The 13,188-nt window shown below is 49.8% G+C and overlaps 1 long non-coding RNA gene across 1 annotated transcript; it reads left to right on the top strand.

Annotated features, from left to right (window-relative positions):
* The first annotated feature begins 356 nt into the window (after positions 1–356).
* Positions 357–13,120, top strand: 4632428C04Rik (RIKEN cDNA 4632428C04 gene). Its single transcript, NR_033631.1, has 3 exons — positions 357–420; positions 8,247–8,333; positions 10,844–13,120. It is a non-coding gene; the product is annotated as an RIKEN cDNA 4632428C04 gene (long non-coding RNA).
* Positions 13,121–13,188: the final 68 nt, after the last annotated feature.

Raw genomic sequence — 13,188 nt, forward strand, 5'->3', positions numbered from 1 at the left:
GATGCTAGGTGAAGACCCTGGATCCCTGGACCCCGAGGTTTGCCCCCACCCCCATCTGATTTCGTCCCAACTGCCCTGGAAGGCAGCGACACCACAAGGAGCCTTGGCTGAAGAGACACTTGGCCACGGAGTGGAGAGCCAGGCTCGGAACAAGGTGCACTGCGCTGTCTCCAGTCTTGCATGGCTGCCACCCAGAATGTGACTTTGCCTACATCTCCCTGCATGGCTAGGCATTGGAAACCTTGTCCCTGGCTGACTTCTGGACCCATGTGACTCTCATCCAATGACTAGAGGGGAGGCTGCCCCCGCGTTGAGGTGCAGGGCTCTTGCCTAGCTCTCCGGGGGAAGGGTCAGGCAGAGTGGAACCTCCTGTTCAGGGCTGGCAAGGTCCAGACTGGAGCTGTCACACAACCCCATGAGGTCAGTCCCCTGCATAGCCCTCAGTTCTCTGGCCCTTTCCCGGAAAGAGGTCACCGCCCAGGAGCTCTCAGAACAGGGGCTCTCTGTGTCTAAGGCCGGCCTGGTGGAGCAGGAGGATGCATAAGGCCAGCGGGGGCAAAAGAAGGGCGTGCTGGGCCACTCGCTGCGGGTGGCGCCGCAGCCCCGGGTCGCCGGCAGGGACCGGCGTGTGGGCGGAGAGGCGGCGCGCGCTCGGAAGTGGCCCCGGGCGGCCTCCCAGGCGGGCGGCTCCTGTTTCCCGGCTCCCGGGCGGGCGGGCGCGGGCCAGCTGCTGGGAGGTGAGCGGAGCAGCGTTTTCCCACAGTCTGGGGCGGTGACACATGGCGCTCACACATTCCACAGCCGGCGGCCGCGCCAGGCCTGGCGGTGAGTCAAGGCAGCGCGGGGAGCTGCCGAGAGCAGGTTCCGACTTTGGCACCCGGCGCGCCGCCTTCCCGCCTTGCCCAGCCCGGCGGGGGCGGAGGGGGGAGGGGGACGCCGGTTAACCCTTGGCTACCTAGGCGTACAGCAGCAGAGGCTCCGATGCTTGTCCATTGAGGGGGGACAGAGGGGTGGGGGATACATCACCACGGCGGATACCTACACACCCTGTGTTCCTTGTGCGTTCTTTGCTTTTTTTAGACCGGGGGGGGGGGGGGGGAGGGGGTATCTGTAATCCAAACTAGTCTGAATTCATTGTGGCTTCAAACTCCTGGTGATGCTCCTAGTTACAAAGCAGAAAACCAGAGAAGTTGCTCGTTAGAGACGGTGCCACTTCTGGCTTTTAGATTCAGACACGAACTGCCAGAAAGACTGGAGGGGTGAGGGGAAGGCTTTTATCGTTACTGTCCCTTCATCTAGAGTCTCGCTTCTGAGTCTGACCACTGTGGCCAGGCCCAGCTCCCGTGTGTTTATTGACTGGATCAAAAGTCTAGGTCGCAGTTCCTTCTGGCAGTCGTTGTACAGATAGAAGCAAACAGCTGGAAGCCTGCGCGGACAAATGCACACCCACATAACCACACACTTTAAAAAAGGCGGGGGACTGTGACTGTGGTGGGTGTTGTCCCCATGGGAAGGCTGAGCACTCCAACCTTGGCTTCCCTTGGGCGTGTGTGAACTCTACATGACTTCTGCAGCTGTTGCTGCGTGCATCCCCACCCCGATCTGCATCTACCTATTCTGAGACCACACAAGCCCGCAGCTTTCATCAGACTTGAAGGTCCCACAGACCAAGGTTCAAAGTTCGCGCTTTTTTTTTTTTTTTTTTTTTGAGTCAGGGTCTTACTAATGTAGCCTAGGTTGACCCTGAAACTTACAGGAGCGTGCCACCACACCCAGCACCTGGTTTATCATTAAAGAGACTTAGGTGAAACCATCTGCCAGAAGTTTGGGACCTGTAAATGTCACCTCGGTGTCTAGATGTAGTTCAGGTTATCCCACACACACAGCCTTTGCTCTCACTACCCCATAGCACTCACTTGTGAGCCCCCCCCCCCCCCCCGCCCCCGGACCTGCCCAATCGCCATTTGCATCTTCCACAGCTCAGATTCTGTAGACCCTGGTAGGACTTTTCGAACTCTTCTTGGTTGGGGAAATAAACCACCCCTGCCCTGTGACTCAGTCAGTTAAGTGCTCAGTTATGCTAGTGTGTCAAAGGACCAACCGAGATGTCCCCTCTGGAGATCCACAGTCAACGGGGTATATGCTAGGTCATTCAGCCAGCATGAAGCACGGCTCCAGAGGAGACACAGCAGACGCTGATGGCGCCAGTGGACACTGAGAGAAGCAGAGGAAGAGGAAGGTTACTCTGAAGTCCCATGATCTCCAGTTGGGGCTCTCAATCAAGCAATTAGAAAGTCTCCTAAGGAGTTAATTCTATCCTAGTGTGATAAAGGATGAATGGACCAGGTAGGGGTCCTGCCTCAGGGCTCTTGGTCTCATTGCCACCATGATTGGTCAGTTTTCACCCATCTGCAATGGTATAGAAGTGCTACCACACAGCCTACTCTGCTCCAGTTTGCCTCATTCCACACAGCTTGATGGTTTCAAGATGTGGCCACATTGCTGCACATTGTCTCAGGAGGTCATTCCTTTTCGTCCCTGAGTGGCATTCCATCCTGGGTCTAGTGCAGATCACTTCTCAGTCCTCTTGCCTTTAAGTCTGGGCCTCGAGAAACAGAGCTCATTCACACAGGGAGCTTTTGGAGATATATTTCTATTTCTCCTAAAAAATGCCCAGGAGTAGGGTTGTCGGGTCACATTACAGATGCATGGTGGGTAGAGATGAACGGGGACCAGCTAGCAAATGCCACCTGGGCCATCCCATCCCATCTCTGATTTCAGTGATGTTGTGCTGACATCTTTAAACTGGTTATTGTAGGAGAGTTTACAGCAGGAAGCAGTCGGTTCTAGTAATCAGGTTTGCTTTCCTTATGAACCGTCCACTGTTAAAACCATAACAAATACCACCTACTTGCTGTATTCAACCCTTTCTTTCTCTCTCTCTCTCTCTCTCTCTCTCTCTCTCTCTCTCTCTCTCTCTCTTTCTTTCTTTCTTTCTTTGAGACAGGGTCATGTAGGGAGCTACACAATCCTGGCTGTCCTAGAATCCACTATGTAGATCAGCCTGGTCTTGAACTCACAGAGATCTTCCTGCCTCTGCCTCCTGAGTTCAGGATTAAAAGCATGCACCAGCACGCCTAGCCTGTGTTCGACTCATAAAGCAAATGCAGCATTCCAAATGTCTGCATCACCTCCAATCCATCGCCCCACATCCTCTCCTGCATCTGGCATCGTGAAGTTTTTATTTTAGCCATTGTCCTTTGATTGGCATTCTTTGGAAGCTGATGGCAGTAGAGGCCTTCTCCTGTGCTGACCGTGGCTACTTGCACATCTTCTCTCGTAAGGGCCATTTAAAACCTTGCATTTCTCTCTGTGTGTTCTTGAGCAGCAAGAGTCCTAGTGTGTCTTGCATGTCTGACCTCTGACCCGTGTACATGTGTGAGTATTTTTTCCGGGTCTGTGTCTGCCTGTTTACATTCTTGATGGCATTTTGGGTATATGCAAAGACGGGTGTACCTTTGCGATGTTGTTATTTGTTAATGTCTGGCTCCCGTTTTCTTTGTCAAACATAAAGCATCAAGTTATACTTTCTCAGTGTGGAGGAACGGAGGAATGGCCTTTAAGGTATCTGTCTGGAGAGCTGCTCATGGCACCTGTGCTTTCCGTGTGTCTCCAAAAGGCACATCTGGAAACTTTATGCTCAATAAAGCAAGGTTGGGGAGCAGGGCGGTGGCCTAATGAGGCATGAGGCCGTGAGGGAAGAGTGGACAGGTTGTTGCTACCAGCTTAGGTTAGTTGTGAGCATCGTGGTCCAGCCTGCTTGTAATGTGTGCTTGTGTGTTTGTGCTTGTGTATTTGTGTGTTTGTGTGTGCATGTACGAATCTCTCCCTCTTTTCATCTTTCCACTACAAGATGACACAGTAAGGCATTCACCAGATGCTGGTTCCTTCGCCTTGGCCTTTCCAGACTCCATGAGCCAATACATTTATGCTCATTAAAAATTTGCCCAACTATGGTCTTTTGCTACAGAGCATAAGATAGACCAAGACAAAGGCACAACACAGAAGTCACTTTAGGAACCCCTCCTCAACATAATGGCAGCATCCTCTTAAACACAGAGATAAGACAGGATCTCCACAAATGGCATTTGCTAGATGATCCCCGTCCATCTCTACCCACCATGCATCTGTGACATGACCCGACAACCCTACTCCTGGGCATTTTTTAGGAGAAATAGAAATATAACTCCAAAAGCTCCCTGTGTGAATGAGCTCTGTTTCTCGAGGCCCAGACTTAAAGGCAAGAGGACTGAGAAGTGATCTGCACTAGACCCAGGATGGAATGCTACTCAGGGACGAAAAGGAATGACCTCCTGAGACAATGTGCAGCAATGTGGCCACATCTTGAAACCATCAAGCTGTGTGGAATGAGGCAAACTGGAGCAGAGTAGGCTGTGTGGTAGCACTTCTATACCATTGCAGATTGGCTGCGATGAGACCAAGACTCCTGAGGTGAAGGGGTGGAGGATGGAGATAGAGTTGATTTAAAAGGGCACTTTCGAATGACAGAACTATGTAGACCTACTATGTGTTGTTTAGACTGGGACTGTAACTCAGTGGCAGAGCACTGGCCTGGTTGGTAAGAAGCCCTAAGTCCAGCTCCTGACATGAGGTGTGGGGGGGCGGGTGGAGCCAAAAAACTATTGGTCAGAATGGAACCCTTAGGATCAGAGTCTTTCGAGGTATAAAATTATTTTTTTTTTAAGTTTGTCACAAGTGATAAGCTTTGGTTTTCTTCCTCTTGTGTACATGTACCCTGGGCTCCTTGGAGGCAGAAATCACAGACCAACATGGGAGCTACAAGGCAGATGCCTCATAACAGGGGCAGAGAGTAAACTGGGTTCCTCTTATTTTCTTTTAGAAAAAAATCAACAAAGCGTTATTTACTCTGCCACCCTCTGTGGTTTCTAGTTCAGCTGGCCAAAGGGCAGAGCTGATCCCTCCCAGGCTGAGCAGCAGGAAGGCAGTGGGGGAAGCAGTGGGGGAGGCAGTGTCCTGAGGCAATGAGGAAGGCAGTGGAGGAGACAGTAGGGGGTGGCAGTGGAGGAGGCAGTGGGGGGAGGCAGTGAGAGAGGCAGTGGAGGAGGCAGTAGGGGAGGCAGTGGAGGAGTGGGGGGAGGCAGTTGGGGAAGGGCAGTCGGGGAAGGCTGTGGGGCCCACTGACCTGCTCTTCCCTCAGCCTAGTTCACCTTCCTTCCAGCTCCAGTGCTTCTGCCACCATGTTTGAGGAATCCTTTCTTCAAACTTGAAAAATGACTCTGAGGTAGTTCTCTAACTCTCCCATATTTCCCTCCAACTCTTGCTTTCTCCTATTCATCTTCCTCCATCCCTCGCCTATGTAAATGCACTTAACAAACATATATCCTGGGAGCTATGTCCACTATTGACAGCCAGGCCAACAAGAAATCCCTGCCTCCCAGAATTCTACTAGTTGTTCAAGCACAAAAAAAAAGTGGTTCCGTGTTCTGCCAAAGTTAGCCAGTGTGTTGAGTTCGAGGAGCTGGAGTTCATTTTATCCTCTTACTTATAGAATAGGTAATCATTTTAGGGGTGGGCTCTACTTTCAGGATGAAGTGAGAGGCCGGGAAAGCGTGTGCCAGCTGAGGATCTCAGCGTTTGGCTGGTGGCTTTTCAAACTCCATTGTAATGAGTCCTTCCAGGGGCGCTTCAGTGATGCTGTCTTCACAGCCCTGCGTGAGTCTCCCAGGTCACACACCTGATGGGGAGCTAGGCTCAGTCTACACCAGGCCTCTGGAGTCTTCCAGTCTGTCCTCTCAACCCATAGCCCAGGAAGGAAGACCATCTGGCCTGGCCCACTGCCAGGGTCTCCACCGGCCATCACTGTAACTCTAAAAATGTGCCCATGGAAGGAAGACTGGGCTCAGGAAGGTGGGCGGGCTTTCTGTCTCTTCTCTTCTGTCTGTCCCTTACTGAGTCTCTTGGGTACATTACGTCTTCTTGACTTCTCGCCTTTCTAAAGCTTCTTGTAGCGCTCTGGAGACCAACTGGAAACACTGATAAAACTTCACGGGACACACGGGGCTTCCTGCTGCATCTCTGTATTTTCTGCATGAGTGCTTTCCTACAACAAAGTTGGCTCCTCAAGGTCTTGTCACTCCAGCCCTCTCGACTCATCACTCCATGCTCTTTCCAACTCTCTGTAGTAAAGATGGCTGCTTCTCGACCCTTCAGCCTTTCAGATCAGCACTGGCATCTCTGCTTAGCTTGCTCCTCAGGACCAAGATTCTCTTCCCTTCCTCTTCCTCTTCCTCTTCCTCTTCCTCTTCCTCTTTCTCCTCCTCCTCCTCCTTCTTCTCTTCTCTCTCTCTCTCTCTCTCTCTTTCTCTCTCTGCCTTCCTTGTGATTATTTTATTTTATGAGTGTTTTGCATCTTTGTGTGTCCATGTACCACATTCATGCCTGATGCCTTCAGTGATCAGAAGGTGTTAAATCTCCTGGTACAGGTGGCTGTAAGCTTCCTTGTGGGTGCTGGGAATCTAGTCCTGTCCCTCTGCAAGAGTAACCAGTGCCCTGAACCACCACTGAGCCTTTTCCTCGGCCTCAGAATGATTCTTCAGTCTTCTTTTCATGAAACCTTTGCACTACTCAGGGTCTCGAGGGTAAAGGGAGAAAAAGAAGGCATAGTGTCCCAGATTCCTTCCCAGAAGCACTGGAGAGTCCCTGCACATCTGCACACTAAACACATCTGGGAAGTGAAGAACTGGAGACCTTTCTTCACGCTGTTGGCTCAGACTCCCATCCTTAGCGGGACTTACTAACATTTGCTATGACTTGGCAATGGTGTGAAATGCTCCCCTACAACCAGACAGAGAATTAGCCACGTCTCCACTCTGGGGGTATAGTCATTCTCTGCAGTTCTTACTGAAGAACCAAATACTCAAGCACACCCTGGGAACTACTGAGTTTTGGGACACCCTGGCTCTGGCCCCGTTAAGTCAAAATATGATTTAATGAGACCGGTCCCTGGAGCCTCCCATACTTGGACCCACAGTTTCCAAAAACACCTTCAGTTCTATTTTTGGTTTTTTGTTTTGTTTTGTTGGTGGTGGTGGTTTTGTTCTTTGCTATTTTGTTTGTTTTTGTTTTTTGGGTTATAACTGATGACCATGGTTACAAACTTCAACTCTCAAATAAGCTAGCTGGGCAGTAGTGGCGCACTCCTTTAATCCCAGCACTCGAGAGGCAGAAGCAGGTGGATTTCTGAGTTCGAGGCCAGCCTGGTCTACAAAGTGAGTTCCAGGACAGCCAGGGCTACACAGAGAAACCCTGTCTCGAAAAACAAAAACAAAAACAAAAAAACAAAACAAAGCAAAACAAAAGAATATCAAGTAAGCTAAAGCTGCCATCTGTCTCAAAAGTGTGACTAAGGAAGGGTACAACTTACATAAGGACACCATAAAGACAGCTAGCTACTCTTTGTGGGCATTCTTTTTTTTTTTTTTTAAATTGTCATTTTTCCTTGGAAAAACTAAAGACAGTAGGAAAAAATAAAGAGAGGTACAGGAAAGAGGGTAGGGTAGGGGACCAGAGTGGAGGAAACCTCAAATCTTTGGCCTCTTCTCCCAGTGCCCAAGTGGCGATTACAGTGGGTCAGTCGACCACAACGATGTCCTCCTTTTATGAATTTATAACCAATGCCCAAAATGCCAGAAGTTTCTTTTCATGTTAGAGAGAGAAAGAGAGAGAGAGAGAGAGAGAGAGAGAGAGAGAGAGAGAGAGAGAGAGAGAAAGGAAGAAAGGAAGAAAGGGAGAAATTCAAACAGTAGACAAAACCCCATGGGCTGTCTCTCTGTACTACAGCAGCAACAATGTTGAGAAATCAATGCCCAGAACCACAAGGCAGCTTACAGACACCTCTTGACCCTGTCACTTCCTGAGTAATTAAGAGGCACTGAAATTCTCAGCCACTGTTGGGAGCTGAATGTATATGGATAGGTAGATATATATGTCTTTAAAAGATTCTTTTTCTGCAGCCTTGGTCGGGATCCCGCCAAAGAAAAGGGGGGGAGAAGAAAGGCATTTTGTCCACAGTCCCGTGAAAGGAGACATGAAAGGAAAAAATCTAAATTTTTCATTGCAGTCTGCTCCCAACGTGGGAAAATGGTGCAGACAAGAATGGATAGCTTGTTCACTGATGGTTTTTTTTTTCTTCCCTCCCTTGACAGAGCACCTCAGAGAATGTGCGGCAGGCAGCAGGACCCCCTCCTTCTCTGTTCTTCAGATGCTACAAATACAAGATCGCAGACTCCAGGGTTTGCAGGGCACGCTAAGCCCCTACTTTGCTTCATAGGGCCTCAAAGGGGGTTGCTTCCCTTCCTCAGTTTCCCCAAGTGTGAGACTCTAGACCAACCTGTTCATAGCCTTTTCAATGGTCTGCATTCAACGGAGACCATAATAAGTGGTTTCTCTCTGCTGACCCCAGCAAGGAATCAGTAACACTTGAGGCTGGGGTAGGGGGTGAGAAGTGGGCCTCCCCACTTGCCTGTGAAATGACAGTTAGCAAGGCCATTCACATCCATGGGGACCTGAGGGAAGACCACCGGGACGAGATCATGCAACCCAACCAGAGAGGGGGGTGTTCTAAAGGCTCTTGGCAAGGTGCCAGATGAGGCTGTATCTCTTCCCACTGACACTTGTCCATGGGGGCTCACTTACAGGGCTGACCACACCCTACATCGTAAAATGATGCGAGCTGCCTCTCCACCACAGACTTTAATTAAGAGAAGGAAACAGATCCTCACAGAGTATCTCTGTGTCCCCCTCAGCACCACGTCCACCTTCCACAGGAGGAAGTCAGAGGCCTGATTTAACCGACATCCAAATGTAAAGATAGACACCGTTATGGATTTGATCTAATGCTTTATTATGTTCATTGGGCCTCCCCCGCCCCTGCAATTGCATGAGAATTTGCATGTAAGATTCAGGCGGTCTCTGCCCCCAGTTGGTTTTGATTGGTAAATAAAGTTACCAGCAGCCAATGGCTGGGTAGGGAGACAGAGGCAGGACTTTAGGATTCCTGGGCAAGGGTACCAAAGGAGGAAGAAAAGGCAGAGCCACCATGCCAGAAAGGGAGTAAAGACCAGGCCTGAGAGGTGCAGAAGAGAGAACATAGCCCACATATAAGAGTCAGGGGAAGAGCGGCCCCAGGGGGCTCCCCCATCCCCATTGGATCTAGGGCAGCAAAACTGGAATATAGATTTTAGTAAGTAATAACTCAGGAATATCAGAGGGGAGGTATTAGCCACGTGGAGGTCTTGGAGTGGCCCTGCCATTGAACTGTTTAAGGCATATTAAAATATAAGACTGCTTGTGTGTGTATCTTTCATTCAGGAACTCAGAATATTGGGGTGGGTAGTGTGAACACGCTGCTGCCAGATCGACTTGAGCAGGTTTAATTGGCATCTGCAACAAGAGCCAGAGTGCACACCAACTGCCTCCACTGATCACTGCTACAGGATTGTTTTGTTGGTTGATTTCTTGAGACAGGGTCTCTCTCTTTGTAGCCCTGGCTGTCCTGGAGCTTACTCTGTAGACCAGGCTGGCCTTGAACTCGAAGAGATCTGCCTGCCTCTGCCTCCTGAGTGATGTGATTAAAGGCGTGTACCACCACCGCCTAGCAGCATAAAACGATTTTTATTGAAGCAGACATAGTCTAGTTGCGTCCTTAAGTTCTGGGCAGACTTTACACACAGACAAGAGCCTGGGTCTCTTGTCTCTCTAGGCCCACTGCTATGTGGACAGACCAGGAAAATCTGAGAGAAGGAAGGAGGAATAGTGGCCATGAGGGTTTCCTCTTCAGTCTGCCAACTCTGGCCCCTGGCATGGAGACCCCTATGTATTGTGACTGTCCCTGGGGATGCCCTGAAACTCATTGGACAGCTGTTGTGGGTGACCCAAAAAGGCCTCAGAGTATCAACACTGAGGATGGCCCAGTGGCTACTGAGCTCCACAGATGCAGCTGATTCTGATCAGTGGGTTCATTAATTTTATTACACTCTAACTAATTTAAACAAACATAAGTAGGCTGTGTGTGTCCAGGAGCTGCTGTGCTGGTCATCACAAGCCCTCACTGTATACCCACATCACCACCATCCAATAGATGTATAGGCCTTATGGACTGCGGGTGTGGAAGCTCTGAATGCTTCAGGCGGATGCCGTCCAGAATGCATGACTGAAGCCCTGGGTTTGACGGGCGACCAGACGGTATGCACAGTACACAATGTAATCCCAGCACCAGGGAGGCAGAGCAGAAGAATTAGAAGTTCAAGGCCATCCTCAGCTATGTATCGAGTTAGAGGCTAGCACGGAATATGTGAGACTCTGTCTCAAACAACTAAAATAGCATAACTGTGTTGTATTTATTAATAATCATATTGTATAAGGCTATATTGTCTAAGAGTGAATAATACTATAAACAGACCAGCTAGAAGCTGAAGTGGCATCTTAGCTCATACATGGTGACCTCCCAAGACTCTCTCAAGATTGCCTGGAGTGGGTGGCAGAACGGGCCCTGAGGCAGCCTTCAGAAGAATGTCTCTCTCTCTCCTGAATACATCCTATCCTGCTACTGAGGATGCATTGCAGCAGCAGCTGACAGGGTCTGGGTCACTCATCCTTGACATTTCCCCAAGCCCCGGGTACCACCTGTCACACAGGAGACGTTACAAAGGTGTTGTTTAGCAGACTAACAGTTGAATTCAGAGGTTGTTACTGTTATAAGCTAGGGGCTTTAGTAACAGAATGCTTCTGCTCTTTCTCATAGACTGAAGCCTGATCCTGGTCTCCTGGCATTTGTGGAGGACTCTTAATTAGGTGCATATGAGGTTATGAGGAGGGAGCCCCTGTGATGGGGGATCAGTGCCTTCCAGAAGAGGAAGCAGCTGGAGTCTCCCTCTATCATGTCAGGACACAGTGAGACAGTAGCTCTCTGTAATCCTGGAAGAGCCCCTACCAGTTGCAACACAGGGTGTCACCTTGATCTTGGGCTCCCCAGCCTCCAGAACCGTGAGGAATAAATGTGACTTGAGCGGCTGGCTCTTGAGTGCTTTGTTTCAGTCGTCTGAGTTCATGTTGGTCTTCAGGAAGAACATTTGATACTGGCTTTTGGACATATATTCAAGGAACAAAACAGAACCATACATGTCTGTAGGAACTATGGAGCCAAGACAGTGTCATCGCTGCACTGTGAAAAGACATGGACAAGTACTGAAGAAACTGGCATGACACCATCAGTTCCACTGACACAGACAAGAGACAATCGGCAAGCCAGGCTCAGACAGTTTTAGAGGATGGTGACATCCAGGGAGCACAGTGGAGGTATGGGTGACAGAAAAGGGTAGAGGCCAGTGAGCAGCCAATGCGGGCTGAAGAAGAAACATGGGGGGGGGAGGTTAGTGAGGAGTCTAGCCTTGTAAGCAGTGCGCTGAATGGCAAAGCTGGAACTGAGCGCTGATCTGGCCAAAGCACTGCTCCCTGACATCCCCACGGCTCTCTGGAACTCAGGCTTAAATGCAACGCTCTGGAGCAGTGTGTGTTTCTAGCTTCTGCATTCCCTGCCCCCCCCCATCCCGACACCACTGGACCCCAAAGTCTCAAGTCCTACGTCTTTTTCACATAAGTGAGGGTGGACAGCTGGACAGTATGGCCTCCCAAGTGGCCGTGGGAAGGGGCTATGCTGTCTGCTCCCCTCAGTCTTCTGCCCACTGTGAAATCCACATCAGCTGGAGATGCCCACGATGTCTGTTTCCATCTGTTCTCGTTCTGGCTGGTGAGAAAGGCTCAGAATTGGAGAGGCCAGTGGGGTGGGGGTGGGGGGACAGGAAGGACCCACTGCAAAGGCATGCTCAGCCTGCCCCGGGAACAGCTGCCCTGGAGGCTCCCCGCTTCCCGGCAGTTCTCCAATCGCCCGTTTTGTAGCCGGGCTGCTAATGATGCAATTAAGTTCATCAGGAGAACATCTGTTCTGAATGATCGGACCACTGGCTGCCCTCTGAGGGAGGCTGGACTCAAGCAACTAAAAAACTAGGAGCCAGGGGCCTCAAAACCAGCCCTGCGATTTTATCGGTCATCTCCAAACTAAACCGCAAGTATCCTTGGAGACTCTGCCGGCATCTGAGGACAGAGGTGTGTTTATGCCACGGTCCATGAGTCTCAGGGCACCAACAACACCGCCCCTCAGATGCTCCTTTCAACTCTGGAGACTGGGGTACCCTCCTGAGCAAGCACCACAGGGGCTGCTGTTACGCTGCTTTAGCAGTTTCCTCTGCTTCTGGCCTAGAGACAAAGGCTCGCATACAGATGTTTGTTCTGGGTCAACCGTAGGCTCAGAAGTGAAGAAGTATGGGACTGAGACAGAGGAGAGACATGTGAGGAATAGTTGCTGAGCAGCTACCCTGGGGGGTTGGGGGGCGGAGAAGCAGGGCCTGGTACCTTGAGAACTTCTGAAGAACTCTGAGAAATTTACCCGAGAGCTGTCCACCCCATAAGTGAAAGAGGAAAGCGTTAACCTAAAGGCATCTGTCCTCTTGAAGATGTTCAAGAGCGAGTGTCACTCTCACACCGGTCAGAGCAGGAGCCGTGTGTGCTGTCACCCCAAGGCAGGGCGCTGGTATGGTCTTCAGGCTGCTGAGCTGCCTCCTGGCTGCAGGAAGAGAGAGATGGCAGGATCCTGATACCAGGGCTCTGTCTTGGGAATCCAGGGCACAGACTACACCTGTGCTCCCATACTACACCTTGGATTCTCCTGGCACTAACCTTCTGTTCACACCCTATCGCTTCTGTGGCATATTACTACAAATTAACAGCTTGAAGCAACACTAATGTGTGTGTGTGTGTGTGTGTGTGTGTGTGTGTGTGTGTAAAACACTAATATAATATAATACATATTATATATTGAACACTAATATATACTATTGCAGAATATATAAATGTATTATAATATAACATATGGTATAATAATTCATTATATTATATATAACTTTATATTTTACATATATAACATATATTGGAGATATTATATATAAATAAAATATATTAATATATAGTATGTAGTATATCATATATATCTCCAGGTCAACTGGGACTACATAGAAAGTCTCTGTCTCAAAA

This window comes from Mus musculus, chromosome 16 (assembly GCF_000001635.26).
Source record: "Mus musculus strain C57BL/6J chromosome 16, GRCm38.p6 C57BL/6J".
NCBI classification, from domain to species: domain Eukaryota; kingdom Metazoa; phylum Chordata; class Mammalia; order Rodentia; family Muridae; genus Mus; species Mus musculus.